The sequence below is a fragment of the Phyllostomus hastatus genome, unplaced genomic scaffold (genome assembly GCF_019186645.2).
Source record: "Phyllostomus hastatus isolate PE091 unplaced genomic scaffold, TTU_PhHast_1.1 phas_contig_329, whole genome shotgun sequence".
Lineage (NCBI taxonomy): Eukaryota > Metazoa > Chordata > Mammalia > Chiroptera > Phyllostomidae > Phyllostomus > Phyllostomus hastatus.
Window position 1 is genome coordinate 2,147,295 of NW_025333854.1, and position 17,507 is coordinate 2,164,801.

Here is a 17,507-nt window from a genome sequence, read left to right on the forward strand (position 1 = left end):
GTGGGCTTGGTTGTCCCCAGCCATAGAACCAGGACTGTCCCATCCACTGTTAAGATGATGTAAATAAAAGCAGATCAAGCTTTTCAGAAAGGGGGGGGCTTCTTCTTATTTTCTTGAAACACAAGCTTATTTCTGTCCCTAATTTTAGCCTAAGTGGGTTACTGAGAAAACTTAGGTGAAGCGGTGTGGGGGCGGGGGGGGGGTACGGGGGTCTCCCTTTGTGCTGAAACCCGGTGTCTGTGGCCCACGCGTCCAGACTAAAGACTTGCAAAGGGAACCCGAAACCCCGGGTTCCCCGGGGCCTCGCTCACCTCCCCACAGGCCAGGGGCCTCGGCTCGCATCTGGAAAGGCCTCGGGCTGCAGGCCTCTCCCCCCCCCAGCCCCCCGGGCCCTGCAGTTCCATCGGGCCTGTGGGTCGCCGTGGCTGCGGAGCAGAGCGCTGGTACTGGACTCGGTCCTGGACTCGAACTTCCGTCGAAGCAGAACGATCCGGCTCCCAGCGGGGCTCTGGGCGGGAGCTCCAAGCTGACCCGAGAGCGGCCCTTGAACCGTGAAGGCCAGACCCCTTTTCCGTCTGAGACGGGGCCTCCTTCCAATCTGGTACTCGTGCGAGGAACGTCTGTCTTTTCTCCTCGTAGACACGCAGCCGGCTGCCCAGTGAGGCGGCGGCAGCACCGATGTCTGCGTGTCTGTGTGCACGGCCCAGGCCCCGCCAGGACCCGCCGGCGTCTCCCAGGTCATCGCGGAGCGTGTTCCGAGCGCCTGGGTACCGTTCGACCCGGGAAGGGAGGGTGGGTGGAGGGAGGGGAGGCCGGAACGAGGGGTTCTTGTCTTTCCAGGAGTAAATTCCGAAGAAGACACTCACCATCTCCCCCTTGCCACACATGACAAGGCTCCTAAAATAGAAAAAAATGTTTTCTGTGGTTTCAGCTCAGGCATTTTTAACCCTCCTTCGCTGACTAACGCGATTCGGTTTTCCTTTAAGAAACCGCTCCGGGCTACAGACGTGCGTGCCGGCGTCCGGCCGCGAGCGTGTCCCCATGTGCAGCGACCGGGAGGTGCCTGGAGCCCTCACTGTGCCGCTGCCGCCGGGGACCCCCGGAGTCCGGCCCCCTTTCTCCTGGCCACTGTCCTGGTTTCCACGCAGAGCCGCCTTAACGGGGGTCCTTAACTCAGAGCCTTGTGCGCACCCCGCACAGAAAGGGAAACCGAGGTCGCAGCACAGGTGAGAATATCCATCCAGTGGTTCTGAAACACTGTGAATAAACCATAGACACTTACATTTCTCAACGTATCCATCGCTGAAAGACATGTGAAAGGTATTTCCTAATAAAGTAGAAAATCACCAAATTACCTTTTTTTTTTTTGAGGATACAGGAACAGGGTAATAGTGACAGATAACAGTAATTCTAATTTTGAAAATCAGTATTTGCTTTTTTTTTAAGTATTCTTTTAAGATTTTTAAAATTTATTTTTAGAGAGGGAAGGGAGGGAGAGAGAGAGAAACATCAATGTGCGGTTGCTGGGGGTCGTGGCCTGCAACCCAGGCATGTGCCCTGACTGGGAATCGAACCTGCGATGCTTTGGTTTGCAGCCCGGGCTCAATCCACTGAGCTATGCCAGCCAGGGCTAGTATTTGCTTTTGAAAAAAATGGCCACAGCTCGGCAAACGCGCTAATACAGTCCCTCTAACGGCGGGAGGCCTGGGGGCGAACTGCGGCTTCGACCTCTTTCCTGAGGGTGTGTCCCGGTCGGACAGGCGGCTGTCCCTTCCTGTCGTTCCGACTCGGGGAGGGGGTGCAGCTCCTGAGGGAGAAACAGCTCCTGTGTACGACCCCACTCGCTGAGAGCCGCACCCAACCCTTTGAGGAAGATGAGGCCGTGCCTTGCTTTGTGGAAGTCATTTTGGTGATGCCGCTGTGATGCGGTCTTGGCCGAGATGCTGAACTCGAATCTCACCAAAACTGAAGATCAACCTCTGTTTCTAGCGGATGGAGGGCGGGGGGGAGACCCGAGGAAGGGGGTCAGCAGCAGCAGCTGGAAGCAATGAGACAAACCCAAGGTGGGGGGTGGCGGCCTGTTGGAAAACGGACCTGGTCTCCTTACTCATAAGAGCCAAGGAAATGGCCAAACCTTTTTTTTTAAATTAACATTCATACAAATGAACTAGAGCAACATTGAGGAAATTTGAATATGAACTAGGTTTCAGAGTATAGTGGTAAAATGATATAAAATCTGACATTTGTTTTCAACCACTCAAACCATATGCGGCCCGATATGTCCAGATAACACCAGTTCAATCTAAAGAGAGCGCCCAGGGGTCCATAGTACTGTTCTACTTCCGTTGTTGAAAGTTTTCACAATGAGAAGGAACCACAGGAAAGAAACCCCCCAGTCTCCCTCAGAGACATGCCCTTGTCCTTCACGCCACTCAGAACACGCTCGTGCCCCTGGGAACGCACTGGCGCCCCTAAATTTCGGGCCCGTTCCGTTTCGTCCTGCTTCCCGCGGAGACAGGTGCAGAACTCGTGTCGCCGTGACTCGTGGCTCTCGAAACGAGCGGCCCGCGGACCCCCGCCTCTCCCGGAGAGCCGCTCAGGAGATCCACGAGGGCAAACGCGCCCCAGGGAAGGGAGACAACTGGCTTCTCGCGGCGCGGTGGGATGGGCAGCGGCGGCACGGGAACGGTGGGGAAGTCCAGGCGGGGGCACCGCCATGCCGCTGGTCGGTGGGGCCTTCGTGTCCGGGCAGGAAGGGGCTGGTGATTCGCCTCGGGGAGGTATTTGAGGAAGTCCTGAGAATGAACTTGACTGACACAGGAGTGGCCCTGAGTGCAGGCCTTTCAGCACCGCGAGTGATGCAGCGGGAGACACATTGCTGCCCAGTGAAGGGAGCGGGCGCCTGCCCTCTGCTTTTGCAACTGTAGTTGCTACTTTGCTTTTGTATCTGTGCTTGCTACTTTGTCTGCTTTCGCATCTGTAGTTGCTACTTTGGGTCCCGCCTCCCTCCGTGGGTGCAGCCGGAGGTTCGTTAGCGTATATTTCCAGGGAGCCAGCTGTTACTTTCACCTTTCCTGCTGTCTCCCCGTCCTCCGTTTTGTTTCCTGGGCTCCGATCTTCACTATTTCCCCCCTTCTGCCAACTGTGGGCTCGGCGTGCTCTCCTGTTTTTGCTTTAGGTCGGTCCCCAGGAAACGGAGGGAGGTGGTTTTTGTTGTGCCCAGCGCCGGTTCGCAGGTCTTCGGGACCACCCGTGGGTTTTCCGCTCAGTTCCTCGACCTGGACCGTCTCTGTGGACCTTCTGCCGGCTACGGTCTGCCGTCGGATCGCTCCGATGGCTTTCATTTCAGTCACCGCACATTTTACCCCCAGTGCTTCTGCTGAGTTCCTTTCTAAACATAAGTCTCTCTCTTTAGTCATCTTCTCCAACTGGCGATTCGTTGTTACTATACTTTCCTTTAATGCAAGACCCGGAGCTCTATACAAATCGATCGTATTACATTTATCAGTAAACTTAAAGAAAACTGGCATCTTTATGATGTTAAGCTGTCCTGTCAAAGAACATAGTGTCTCAGATGTTCGAGTCTATTTTGTGTCTTTCGTGAATATTTTACAATTGTCTTCAAAGAGGTCTTGGACAATTCTTATTAAATTTACTCCTAAACACTTTATCTTTTCTATTCTTTACATACGACGTGCCCTCATGCATCCCTTTTAACTTCGGACTGACTATCCTATACACGAACGCCACTGGCGTTTACTGTGGTAGAAAACACGTAACGTAGTAGCATCTGCCGCCCCAAACACGTCCAGCCGCGGGGTCCCGCAGTGTGAAGCATGTTCACGTCCCCGGGAGACGGACACGGGCCCCGACTTGTCATTGTGAGAGACGGAAGCCGCGTGCCCATTAAACAACCGCGAGGAACCCCCCTTCTTCCCCCCGGCTCTGCAAGTCTGACCGTTCCAGACACTTCCAATAAGTGGCCCCATGCAGCCTTTGTCCTTTTGTCACGGGCTTATTTCACTCCGCAGAGGGTCGTTAGACTCCGCCACGCGGTAGCACGTGACAGGACTTCCTTCCTTCCTTTCCGGTTGGCTAGCGTCCCGCTGGGAGCTCGCACCGCCTCCCGCCCATCAGTGCGTCTGTCCGGGCACAGGTGGGCTGCCCCCCCGCTCCGGGCTGCTGGCGATCGCGCTGCTGTGAGCACGGGCACGCCGGTCTCTCCGCCAGCCTCTGCTTTCCGTCCTCTTGGCCGTGTACTCGGGAGCGGGACGGCCGGGTGAGCCGGTGGCTCTGTTCTGTGCTCCTGAGCAACGGCCGTGCTGCTTCCCACAGCAGAAGAACCACTCTGCAGCCGCACTGCCGGTGCGCAAGGGTCTCTCTCGCCATCTGGGTGGGGGAGAGAACTCACAAGCTCTCTGCGTGGCGCAGCCCAAACCGGAAGTCCCTCATCCCTTCCAGAACCATCCAGATGCCCCGAGACCTACACACCGCTCGGACCTGCCGTGGCGCTCCAGGGAGTGGGGCGGCGTCTTGGAGTGAGCGCCAGAGCTCCGACAGCGCTGCGCCCGCAGTCCGCGCTGATGCATCGCACACTTACCGTTCGTCCAGAAGACAGACCCTAAGTGAACTGCTCTCGCCGAAACATCTTTCTAATTAAAAGGATGTAAGAAGTAAACTACTTCTGAATCATTACAGCGGGAAGATCCCACAATGCTAAGGCATCCCTTCACATTCAGCGTTTCAGACAGAGTCTGTCTGGGTCAGGCTCTCCGGTGACAGGAGACTCGGGCCACATGTCACGCTTGCGGGGGTCTGACTGCCGTCTCGTGTATCCCCGACGGCTGCCCCAGGGCCGTGCTTACGCATTCTTGCTCTTCTGCAGGAACTGGCAACTGAAGAAACGTCACTTTTGGGTCTGAGGACAATTCTCCAATTTACAAGGGGCCTCGGTGTTATTCCTAGTTTGCTCGTTATTTTTTCATCAAGGTAGGATTGATACAGAACATTATACTGGTTTCAAGAATACAGTATAATGACTCATTATTTGCATATGCTGCACAGTGATCGCCTCGGTAAGCCTAGTTAACCCCGCCACCACACGCAGTAACAGGTACTTCTGCCTTGTGATGAGAACCTGCAGCGTGTACTTAACCACCTGAGCAGCGTTCAGGTGCGCAGTACGACGCCGCTGACCACAGCCACCACGCCGCTCGCTGTCCCCCCCTCCCCAGGACTGGCCGACGTTATAACTGGAAATCGGCCCCCTCCCGCCCTCTTCCTCCATCTGCCCACCCACGTGCAGTTCCGGGACCACCGGCCCGTTCTGTCTATAAACTCGGTTTTTCGTTTGTGGTTCTCTATAGGCTTCCCCGTACCTGGGAGTGCATGCGGTCTCTGTATTTCCTCCTGTCCGACTCTCGCCGCTTAGACAGTGACCTCACGATCCATCGTGTTGTTTCTCCCGGCAACACTTCCCTCCCGTCTGGCCGAACAGTATTGCTGCGTGGGTGAGCGTGCGTCTCACATAGTCTTCCCCCGTCCACGCACGGATGGGCACGTGGGTTGTTTCCGTATCTCGGTTGCTGTAAATACTACTACAGTGAACTTGGAGGTGCATACATCTTTTTGGGTTAGTGTTTGCGCTTTCTTCAAATAACCATCCTGGAGTGGAATTCCTGGATCGCGCAGCAGTTCTAGCTGTAATTTTCTGATAAACCTCCCTACTGGTTTCCATTGCGGCTGTACTTTCCCGCTCACCGTGAACAGGGGTTTCCTTTTTTCCACATCCTCACTAGCGTTTGTTACCACTTGCATTGTTACTGCTAGGTGCTCCGACAGAGGTGAGGTGATCTCTCGTTGTGGTTTTGGTTTGCATTTCCCTGGTGATTAATGACGTTCAGCATCTTTTTATGTACTTGTCGGCCATCTGTATGTTTTCTTGGGGGGAAATGTTCAGATCCACTGTTTCTTGCTAATGAGTTGTGTGAGTTCTTTACATACTTGGAATACTAACCTCTTATCAGGTATACGGTCTGCAAATGTCTTCTCCCACTTGGTTAAGTTGCTGCTTCATTTGGTTCATGCTTTTTTTTTTTTTTTTGGCTTCACAGCTTTTGATTTTTATGTAGTCGCACTTGTTTTTGTTGCCTTTGCTTTTCACACCAAATCCAAAGTAACATCAAGACCAATGTCGAAGAGCTTAGTATGTTGTGGTTTCAGGTCTTACGAAGTATTTAATTCATTCTGAGTTAATCTTTGTGCAGAAGGCAGTGGTTTGGTTTCCTTCTTTTGCACGCTGCTGTCCAGTTTCCCCAACACCTTCTGGTGAAGAGACGGTCCCTTCCCGACTGTGTGCTCTTGGCTCCTTTGCAGTAAATGAGTGAACTCCGTAGGTGCGGGTTATTCGTGGACTCTCTGTGCCGTTCCATTGACCTATGTCTGTTTTGATGCCGATACCACATTGTTTGATTATTACAGCTTTGAAATATGGTTTGACATCGCGGAGCATGATGCTTGCAGCTTTGTTCTTCATTCTCAAGACGGCTTTGCCTATGGAAGGTTTTTCTTTGTGGTTCCACACAAATTTCAGAATCATTTGATCTGTTTCTGTGAAAAATGCTATTGGAATTCAGATAGGGACCCACTGAATCGGCAGACTGCTTTGGGGAGCTCGGACTTTGTAACAACACTGGATTAATTCTCCCAGCCCAGGAGCATGGATTATCTTCTCACGTATCGTGTCTCCTTCCGTTTCTTCCAGCGACGTCTCACAGCCTTCGGTGCGTGGGGCTCCTACATCCCTGCTCACACTCATTTCTAGGCATTTTATTCTTTTTGGTGTGATTATAAATGGGGTTGTTTCTTAATTTACGTTTCTAATAGTTTGTTACTAGAATATATATATATATGTGTGTGTGTGTGTGTGTGTATGCAACAAATGGTTGTATATTGACTTTGTGCCCTGCAACCTTACCAAATCCATTTATTCTAAATGTTTAGGATTTCTGCATATAATATCACATCATCAAAAAGAGTGACAGTTTTACTTCCTCCTGTCCAATTTGGATGACTTTGATTTCTTGTTCTTGCCTGACTGCTCCGGCTAACTGCGGGACATCCAGTGCTACCCCGAACAGAAGTGGCAACCGTGGGCATCCTAGTCTTGCTCCCGAACTCGGAGGAAACACTTGCAGCTTGTCACCATTGACTGTGATGTCAGCTATGGGAGTGCCCTATATGGCCTTTGTTATGTTGAAATATGTTTCAACATATTTCATATGTTGAAATATGAAATGTTTTCATATATATATCCACTTGCTTGAAAGCTTTTTAAATCAAAAATCAGTGTTGAATTTTGTCAACTCTGTTTTCTGAATCTGTTGAGATGATCGTGTGAGTGTTATCCTTAATTTTGTTACTGTGGTGTATCACCTCAAAGATTTGCAATTGCTGAATCATCTTTGCGTTCTTGGAATAAATCACATTTGACCAGCATGTGTGATTCTTTCACTGGATGGTTGAGCTGGGTTGGCTAGCGTTGGTTAAGGATGCTGGCATCTGTGTTCATCAGAGACATTGCCCTGGACTCGTCTTCCCTTGCGGTGTACTCACCTGGTCTTTGTGTGAGGGGGACACTGGCCTTGTAAAATGAGTGTGAAGCGTGCTCATCTCTTCTGTGTTTTGGGGAGAGTTTGAGGATTGGTGTTAGTTTTTCTTGAGTGTCAAGCGGAGTTCACCAGTGAGGCTCTCTGGTCCTTGACTTGTTTGTTGGAAGGCTTTTGTTGGCTGACGCAGTCTCCTCAGCAACCATTCCACTTAGGTCTTCCATTTCTTCACGATTCAGCCTTGGTAGCTTATGTTTCCGAGAATTGATCCATTTCTTCCAGGCTGTCCAATTAGTTGGTGTATAATTTACTCACAACATTGTCTTACGATCCTTTAGATTTCTGCAGCATCAGTTGTAAAATCTCTTCTTCAGTTTTTGTCTTATTTACTTGAGTCCCTCCTTGTTTTTCCTTGGTGCGTCTGTCACGGTTTCTCAGTTTTGTCTACTCGAAAGAACTGTTGCATTGATCTTTTCTCATTCTAGTCTCTCCTGTATTTCTGCTCTGAACTTGGCTATTTACTGTCTTCTACTCCCTTTGGTCTTCCATCTGTTTTTCTTCTCCTAGTACCGTGTAAAATTGGGTTAATTGAGATTTTTCTTGATGTGGGTATTCGTGGCTGTGAACTTCCTTCTTAGAATTGCTTTCGCCGCAGCCCGTTAGTTGAGCAATGCCGTGTTTACGTTGTCACGAGTCTCGCTGTGTGTGTTTCGGTTCTTCTGATCCCTCCCTCGCCCCGCTGGTTGTCCGGTGGCGTGTCGCTCGCTACCCGCATCTTCAGGAGTTTTCCAGTTTTCTTCTTGCAAGTTGGTTTCTAGTTTCGTAGCGTTGTTGTTGAACAGATGCGCGGTGTGATGTGAGTCTTCTTAAATTTACTGACGTTTTGCGGCCTCACATCTGGTCCACCCTGGGGAGTCTCCCGCGCGCACTCACAAAGGATGTGGGCTCTTGTGTCCTGGGAGGGAGGGTCAGGTCCAGCCGGTCTAATGGGTACTTTAAGGCTGATGATCCCTTGCTGGTTTTCTGTGTGGGTGATCTATCTAGGGGTGAAAGTGGACAATATTAAAGTCCCCGCTGTTATTTTATTGCTGTCTACTTCTCCCTTTATTTTTGTTAATATTTGCATTCTATACCTAGGTGCTTGTATTTTGGGTATATACATATTCACACATAATATATTCTCTTGTTGGACTGACCCCTCTATACCACTGTGTAACTCCCTTCTTTTTCTCGACCACATTCTTTGTTTTAAAGTATATTTTGTCTCATAGAACTACGGCGGCCCAGTGTTGTTGCTGTTTCCATTTTCACGGAGTATCTTTCTCCACCACTCCAGAGTCTGTCGGTAGGTATCCTTACACCTTGAGGCAGAATTCTGTAGGCAGCGAACAGATGCGTCTTGTTTTTTAACCCATTCAACTACTGTGTGTAATTCCATTGCAACACTTAGTCCATTGGCATTTAAAGTGATTATGAGTAGGTATGTCCTTATTGCCATTTTGTGGATTATTTTCCAGCTGTTTTACAGTTCCTCTATTCCTTCGTTCTCTTGCTTTCTGCCTTAACTTTCTTTAGTGGTATGTGGGGATCCCTTTCGCTTTATTTTTATGGCATCTGTTCTAGGTTTCTGCTTTCTGATACCCTGAGGTTTACACACAATGACTTCTACTTAGCGGTCTGTTTCACATGCATAACTTTAAGTGTGGACGCCTAAGCCGTGACGCCGTCTCACTGTCCCCAACACTGTCGGTGGGATCACACTTTGCATCTTCTAACGTCGTGTGTCCCTTAACGAGTCATTGTACTGACAGTGGACTTACCAGTGCTGTTTTTAATCTTCACGCCACCTCTAGATGTGGTTCCTCGACCGCCTTTACCACATTCTTACCTTCACCAGAGGAGTTTTACCTCCGTGTCTTCCTAAAACTCCTCGGCACCTTTCTTCTTCGCTCAGAGACCGCCCTTGACAATTGTCGTACGGCGGTCCAGTGGTGACGATCCTGCAGTGTATGCCTGTGTGGAAACTGTCTCCCTTTACTACTTGTCTGAAGGTTCCTTTTCAACTACGGTTGACACGTGATGCCGTACTAGTTTCGGGCGGACCACACAGCGCTTAGACGCTGGTGCACCTCATCGAGGGGTCACCCGTAAGTCTAGTGCACCCCACCCCCCGGCCGTACAGGCATCACAGCACGGACCACGACCCCTACCAATCCTTCACGTCGCCACGACGGTGTTTGTAAGTGCTATATATTACTCTTCAGTCCCTCGCACTTTGCCCTTTCTGATAATCATTTGATAGCTTTAACGTTTTCAAAACATTCCCCCCATTTAAAGACTTGTAAGCTGGTGGTGAGAACCGTTTTGTTTGGTTTTGCTGTTTGTGGGGTTTACTTGCCACGGCACGAACAGCTGTTTAGACTGCCTGGGTCACGTTTTGGTCAGTCACTCTCATCCTTACGTGAAAATAACCTGTGTAAGAAGCTGCCCCCCACAGGCCCAGGGCGCATGGGCACGGGAGCTAGGACTGACCCCCCCACCTTGCAGGGCGCCGGGGGGCTGACCTCCGCCACGAGGACTGCGGCCCGGGTGCGGCCCCTGCAGGGGCTGGGTGGGCAGGCGGGGCACCCCAGGGGCTGCCGGGGGTGGGACATCCCACCGCCGAGGGTCCCACCCGAGTCTGAGGGGTTAGCATCGTCTGCCCTGGTAGGTCGCACACACGCCTGGAGCCTGGCAGCCCCTCCGCCTGTCCCGAGTACCCCTCCGGGGACGCAAACGCCGGTCCTGCTCGTGCGCACGCCCCCCCCTGTGCTCGGGAGGCGTGCGAGCTGCCCGGCCTCGCACACTCGTAGCCGGGGAGGAACTGGCCTCCGGAGGAGCCGACCGCGGCCGGGCCTCCCTCGCGCGGCCCGGGTTTCGGACGGCCCTCGGGCGCTGGAGTCGAGGCCGGGGCAGCTGAAGCCCCGCAGGGCTGTCGGGGTGACACGCACGTAGTTTGCATTCAAGAAGGGAATGAATTTGGGGGGGGGGGGCAGGGGTGGAATATCATGGACTGGATATTTGTGTCCGCCCCCCCCCCCACCCAATTTGGATGTCGACACCCCAACGCCCGAGGTGCCGCACGAGGAAGTGGGCGTCCGGAAGGGGACCGGGCCGGGAGCTGCGGAGAAGGGGACCCGCACCCTCGGAAAGAGCTCGGGGAAGGCCTGCCACCCCCTCTGCGGCTGGGGGCACGGCAGACCAGACTGCGAACCGGGGGTCGGCGCTCGCCGGGACCCGACCACGTGACTCCTGACCTGAGCCCCACGGCCCCCAGAACTGGGGGGAGAGAGACACGCGTCCTGGGTGGAGGCCGCTGAGCTCGTCGGGTTCCCGGCAGCAAGCCAGACCGACAGAGACGGGGCGCACAGTGCGCTCCACGGCCGGACAGCGAGCCATCGGGCCATCGGACCCTGAGGTGCCGCCACCCGTGTCAGGCGCCGGCGTCGTCCAGAAAACCGAACGCGGGCTCCCCCCCCCCCATAGGGAGGGCTGCTCGCCGTAAACCAAGCTCCGCAGCGTCTCTCTTCCTCGTCTCTCTTCAAGTAGATGTGGTTTCCCCCACTCACGCCTACGTTGTCCTTTTGAGAATTATATAAAATCTTCACGTCCGAACTTAAAGCATTGGTAGTTACTTATTGATACTGAAAAAATATCAGCAGGTGTACACTGTGACCCATCGTTGTTGGAGATTTTCCTTAAGTTTCATTTAAGGGTAGATGTGAGTAGATATTGAGTGAATTAGTTGTATCGTGTTAGTGACACACACATTCACAGTTCCCCTTGCCCACCCGTAAACCGTGGGTTGGTCCACATACTCGCCGCAGACCAGTGACGTACCATCTGTTGGCAATTACAAACACAGCTTTAAAAGCTGAAGTCCAGGAGAGTCAGCCTCGCGGCTGCCTTCCAAGGGCCGAACGTAACGTCAGGGCTGTGTACCTGTAACTGCCCCTTAGCGGTTAGGCGAGAGCTCGGCGAGAGCGGGGCAGAACACGGTGGGGGGCAGGCTCGGCCTGCGGGCCCTGTGCTCGCCGCCTGGGAGGTGACCTGTCCGTTACTTCACCTGCACCCTTCTCCCTTCTGCAGGCAGCTTTAAACATCTGAATCATAGGGGTGCCGGAAGGAGAAGAGGAAGAAGAAACTGAAAACTTATTTAAAAACATAATAAAGGAGAGCTTCCCAATCTGGCAAAGGAAATGGACTTCCAGGAAGTCCAGGAAGCTCAGAGAGTCCCAAAGAAGCTGGACCCAAGGAGGAACACACCAAGGCACATCAGAGTTACATTACCCAAGATCAAGGAGGGAAGAATCTTAAAAGCAACAAGAGGAAAGGAGTTACCTACAAAGGAGTGCCCATCAGACTGTCAGCTGATTTCTCAAAAGAGACCTTACAGGCACGAAGGGGCTGGAAAAAGTATTGAACATCATGAAAGGCAAGGACCTACATCCAGGATTGCTCTATCCAGCAAAGCTGTCATTTAGAATGGAAGGCAGATAAAGTGCTTCCCAGATAAGGTCAAGTTAAAGAAGTTCATCATCACCAAGCGCTTATTATATGAAATGTTGAAGGGACTTATCTAAGAAAAAGATAAAAAATACAAACAGTGAAATGACAACAAACTCCCAACTATCAACAATCGAACCTAAAGAAACAAAAACAAAAACTAAGCAAACAACTGGAACAGGAACAGATTCACAGAAATGGGGGTCACATGGAGGGTTATCAGCGGGAAAGGGGAGGGCGAAGAATGGAGGAAAAGGTACAGAGAATAAGCATAGATGGTAGGTACAAAATAGACAGGGGGAGGAGGTTAAGAATAGTATGGGAAATGGAGAAGCCAAAGAACTTATGTGTACGACCCAGGGACATGAACTAAGGTGGGAGAAGGATGGTGGGTGCAGGGGGATACAGGGAGGAGGGGAATAAAGGGGAAAAGCTGGAGAACTGAATTAGCATAATCAATAAAATATATTTAAAGAAACCACTTCCCGCCTTGAGCAGGCCCGCACTTCCCCGCAGTCAGGTGAGAAGGCCCGAGGGGCTGTTTCGGGGGACCGCACCCCGAAGGACGGGGGTGGGACGCCTCTGGGGACAGAAGGCTCGACTCTGCGAGCCCTGAGTGAGTGCCCCCTGCCCCGAAACTTCACGTGAGATCTGCTGTCTTGGACGGTTCTTCCAAAGTGTCACCAGTGCGTCACAGAAATACGACCGTGCACCGCCAAACCAACCTCACAGGTAACTTGACCGTTTGGATGGAGTGAGGGGTTCCGGGCCCTCTTCGGGGCTTTGTTTCTCCCTCGTTTGGGTGATCTGGGAGCAGTTACTGCTGGGGTCACACGCGTCCTGCCGAGTGAGAGGCAGCGGGGACTGGGCCCCGAGGGGGGGCGGTTAGGGTTAGGGTTAGGACCTTGGACTAAAGTGAGACGCCCCCGGCTCTGAACGCGGAGGACGGAGCTGCAGGGTCTGGAAAAGGCGAGGGCGTGGTTTCTCCCCAGATCCTCTGGGTGGAGTGCCCTGCCAACGCCTTGATCTTGGCCCCCAACTTTGACTTTGGATGTTTGAATTCCGAAGGTGTAGAATACATGCATGTTTTAAGATTTTATTTATTTATTTTTAGAGAGGGAAGGGAGGGAGAAAGAGAGAGACATCGATGTGCGGTTGCTGGGGGCTGTGGCCTGCAACCCAGGCATGTGCCCTGACTGGGAATCGAACCTGCGACGCTTTGGTTCGCAGCCCGCGCTCAATCCACTGAGCTACGCCAGCCGGGGCTACATGCATGTTGCTTTAAGCCACAAGTTTGTGGTGGTCTGTTACAGGGACCGCACGAAACTAATGGGAACCAGAAAGCCTGGTGTTCACCAGGAGAATCACATCTCTGCTTGAAATTCCATCTAGTTTTACTCAGTTCCCATCTCTGATATTCTAGCCACCTAGATCCCAAGCACCGAGCAACCGCAAGGAGGTAGGTGGCCTTCGAGCTTAAAAACAACACGCTTCATTAAAAAAATCCTTTACTGGCATCCTTTATTCCTTGTTTACTTACTCTCTTCCTCTTCGTTCACCAAAAATATCTTTCCCAAGGAACCGGCCTTGACCTCTCCTCTCTCTGGTCTTGCACTTGGGCTGTGTTCGCTGCCACACTGTCAGCTTTAGCCTCCGGCTGTGTCCTCGGCCCGCAGGCCGACCTCCGGGCCCGCTGTGGGCAGCTGCTGCGGGGCTCCAGCCGGCGGCTCTGTGGCAGCCGGCGTCAGTGTCACCAGGGACGCACTCATCGTCCCACGCACAGGGTTACAAACAGACCCAGTCACACCAGGGAAGGAATGCGTCACCAAAGCAGGTATGTGAAGAATTTTGCGGTGCTTTCTTGTACACAAGAATGGAAAACTAGGGAAGTATCTTATTTTTTTGTTGTTTTTTTAGAAATGTCACTTTTGAGTAATATTTCTTCCCAACATTTCTTATTTCTTCACTCTGCCTGGTTCCACGTGGACCGTCCCAGGGACAGTGCAGATGGAGACAGGGGTGGGGAATGTGACTGTTGGACTGGTCTGTGCATGGATTCTCACCCCCCGGTCTTGTCGACCAAGATTCAGAAGCATCATCGCTGTTTATCTGTTTGTCCACCGTCAGCCACACCAAATGCTCATTAGTCGTGAATACCATGAAGCGTCGCTCTGACGTAACACTGAGGTTTTTTAAATGTTTACATCAACGTTTTGACATAACTTTCAGACACTAAAATGGACAAACTAAAGTTTTTAAAATGTTTCTATTATAACTGATATATAAGTGAAATCCTATGGTATTTGTTTTTTTTCTCTCTGACTTACTGCACTCAGTATAACATCCTCTAGATCTAGATCCACCCGTGTTGTCGCAAATGGCAAGACCTCCTTCCTTCTGACCCCCAAGCAGTTTCCCACCGCGCACGGGTGCTGCTGCCGCTGCGTTGCCCCCTTTTCCGCGCAACAGTGAGCTGCTTCCGCGCCGTGGCTACCGCAGGCGCCGCCGCTGTGAGCGCAGGGGTGCGCGCGTCTCCCCGAACCGGCGCTCTGGGTGTCCCCGGGGAAGTACCGGCGAGCGGGACCGCCGGGCCGCGCGGCAGTTCTGGGTCTGACTTCCTGCGGAGGCTCCGTCGTGACCGGCTCCCGCAGTGGCCGCGCCGACCGGCCTTCTCCCCGGCAGCGCGCGGGGCGTGCCTTTCCCCGCAGGCGTCCGCTCCGCGGGTGTCTCCCCGGGGCTTCGGCTCGCCTTCCCCTGCTCGCCCGCACCCGCGCCGGGCAGCCTTTCTTGCGCCCCCCGCCACCTATCTGCATGTCCTGCTTGGGGGGACGTGCCGGGGTCCTCAGCCCCCTTTTCACTGATCTGGTTTGGGTGCTAAGTTGTACGAGCTCCTTACACCCTGGATAGTCACCCCCCCAGCCAACGCATCGTCGGGGAGTTATCTTCCACCGCTCGTGCATTTTACTTCTACCTGAGCTGGGGGTCTAGTTCCACCTCTCCGTGCACCTGTCCGGTCGCCCCAGCCCCAGCCCCACTCGCTGACGGCTGCCTTTACCCCGCTGCACTGTCCTGCCTCCTTCGTCACAGACTAGTTGGCCACGTAGGTGTGGATTCACCCCCGGGTTCTGTGTCCTGCTCCATTACCCCGCGTGTATTTGTGCCGGTGCGGCACTGGTTTGGATACACCTCGCAGTGCGGTCCGGCATCGTCGCACCGACAACGCTGTTCTTTCTCAGGGCGGCCTCAGTGGTTTGGGGTGTTTTGTGGTTCCACGTAAATCTTACAATTATTCGTTCTATTTCTGTGAGAAATGCCATTGGTATTTTGATAAGGAATGTGTTGAATCTGTGGATTTCTTTGGGTAGTATAGACATTTAAAGATGTTAATTCTTTCTATCCATGAGCACATTATAGCTTTCCATTGATTTGTATCTTCTTCAAAATCTTAGTTTTCTCAGTCTTTCCCCTCTGTGGTTAAATTTATTCTTAGGTATTTTATTCTTTTTGATGCAACTGCAAATGAGATTATTCTGTTAGTTTCTCTTTGTGATAGTTTGTTATTGGTTTATAAAAATGTAACCAATTTCTGAATATTAACTTTGTATCCTACTTCACTAGATTCATTTATTCGTTCAAATAGCTTTTCTGTTGGGTTCTCTCTATATTGTATCACGTCACCAGCAAATAATGACAGTTTTACTTTTCCTGTTCGAATACTGTTTCATTTTCTTCTCTGATTGCTGTTGCTGAGACTTCCAGTACTACGTTGAATAAAAGTAATGAAATCAGACATCCTTGTCTTGTTGCTGATTCTAAAGAAAAAGCTGTTTGTCACGGTTGAGTATATCAGCAGTGGGTTTGTCCTGGGTGCCCTTCATGATGTTGAAGTATGTTCACCACATTCCTACTGTTGAGAGTTTCTAGTGAGAAATGGATGTTGGACTTTGTCAAATGTGTTTCCTACACCCACTAATACCATGATTTTTATCCTTCATTTTTATAGTGTGGTGGATCATTTGCCAATAACTGATTTGCCAATATTGAACTAGCTTTACAGCCAGGAATAAATCCCACTCAGTACTGGTCTATGATCTGTTTAAGTGTTGTTTGTTTAATTTGGTTTGCTAATATTTTGTTGAGGATTTTTATAGCTATGTTCATCAGAGACATTAATGCCTGGCTCGTTAAATGGGTTTTGGAGTCTTCCCCCTCTTTAACTTTTTGGCATTTTTTGAGGACAGTAGTAATTACTCTTTGAATGTTGGTAAAATTCACCCGTGAAGTCATCTCCCTGGTCCAGGGCTTTTGTTTATTGGAAGTTTCTGATAACTGTTTCGACTTTATTAGTAATGATTGGTTTGTCCGGACTTCCTGTTTGATCCCGATTCAGCTTTGAAAGATTGTATGTTTCTAGGAATTGACCCACTTCTTCCAGGTCGTCCCATCTGTTGGCATTTAATCACTGGTAGTATTCCCTGATCATCCTTTTATTTCTGTGGAGTCAGCCGTCTCTCCCCTTGGAGTTCCATGCGCGCTTGAGAAAAGTCAGTCCACCTGGTCTGACGTGTCGGTCAAGGCCGCTGCCCCCTTGCTGACGGTCTGTCTGGATGACCTCCTCGTTGATGTCGATGTGGTGTGAGAGTCCCTCCTGCAACTGCGCTGCCGTCGGTCTCCCCCCTTCGCGTCCGTCAGGATTTGCTCTGTGTACTCAGGTGCTCCCAGGCGGGGGGCACAGGTGTCCACAAGGGTTACCCCCTCTTGCAGACTGACCCTTTTACGGTGATGAAATGCACTTCTGTGCCTCTCGCCGCCACCACTGCTCGCAGGCCTGTTCTGTCTGATGTGAGCGCTGCCGCCCCCGCTGTACTTTGGTTTCCACCTGGGTGCGTGTCTCTCCCCCCCTTCACTTTCTAGTCGGTGTGCAGTGACCTTCTCGCACGACCGAGCATTCGTGCACATCTTATTATTTATGCATTCAGCCGCCTATGACTTTTCATCGGAGCATCCAGTCCAAAGTAGTTATTGATAGGTATGTAGAGTATTGTCATTTTATTAATTGGTCTTTTGATTGTCTTCGTAATTTTTCTCTGTTCTGATTCTCTTGTATGTTGATGACTCTGCGTTCTGTGTTTGGATTCTTATCTTTTAATCTATTGTAGATTGTTTCAGGCTCCAAGTACCTTAGAGGATATAAAGTAGATTCTAACTAAAGAGGAGAACCCCAATGAGGTTTGGGTTCAGGTTTATCAGACTGCAACGTAATCATGAATTTCTCTATGTGTGATAAAACAAAAGAGTTTCTAAGACAGTATGCTAGTAAAGGTAGCTGGTAGTTCATGAACTTGACAATGGCTA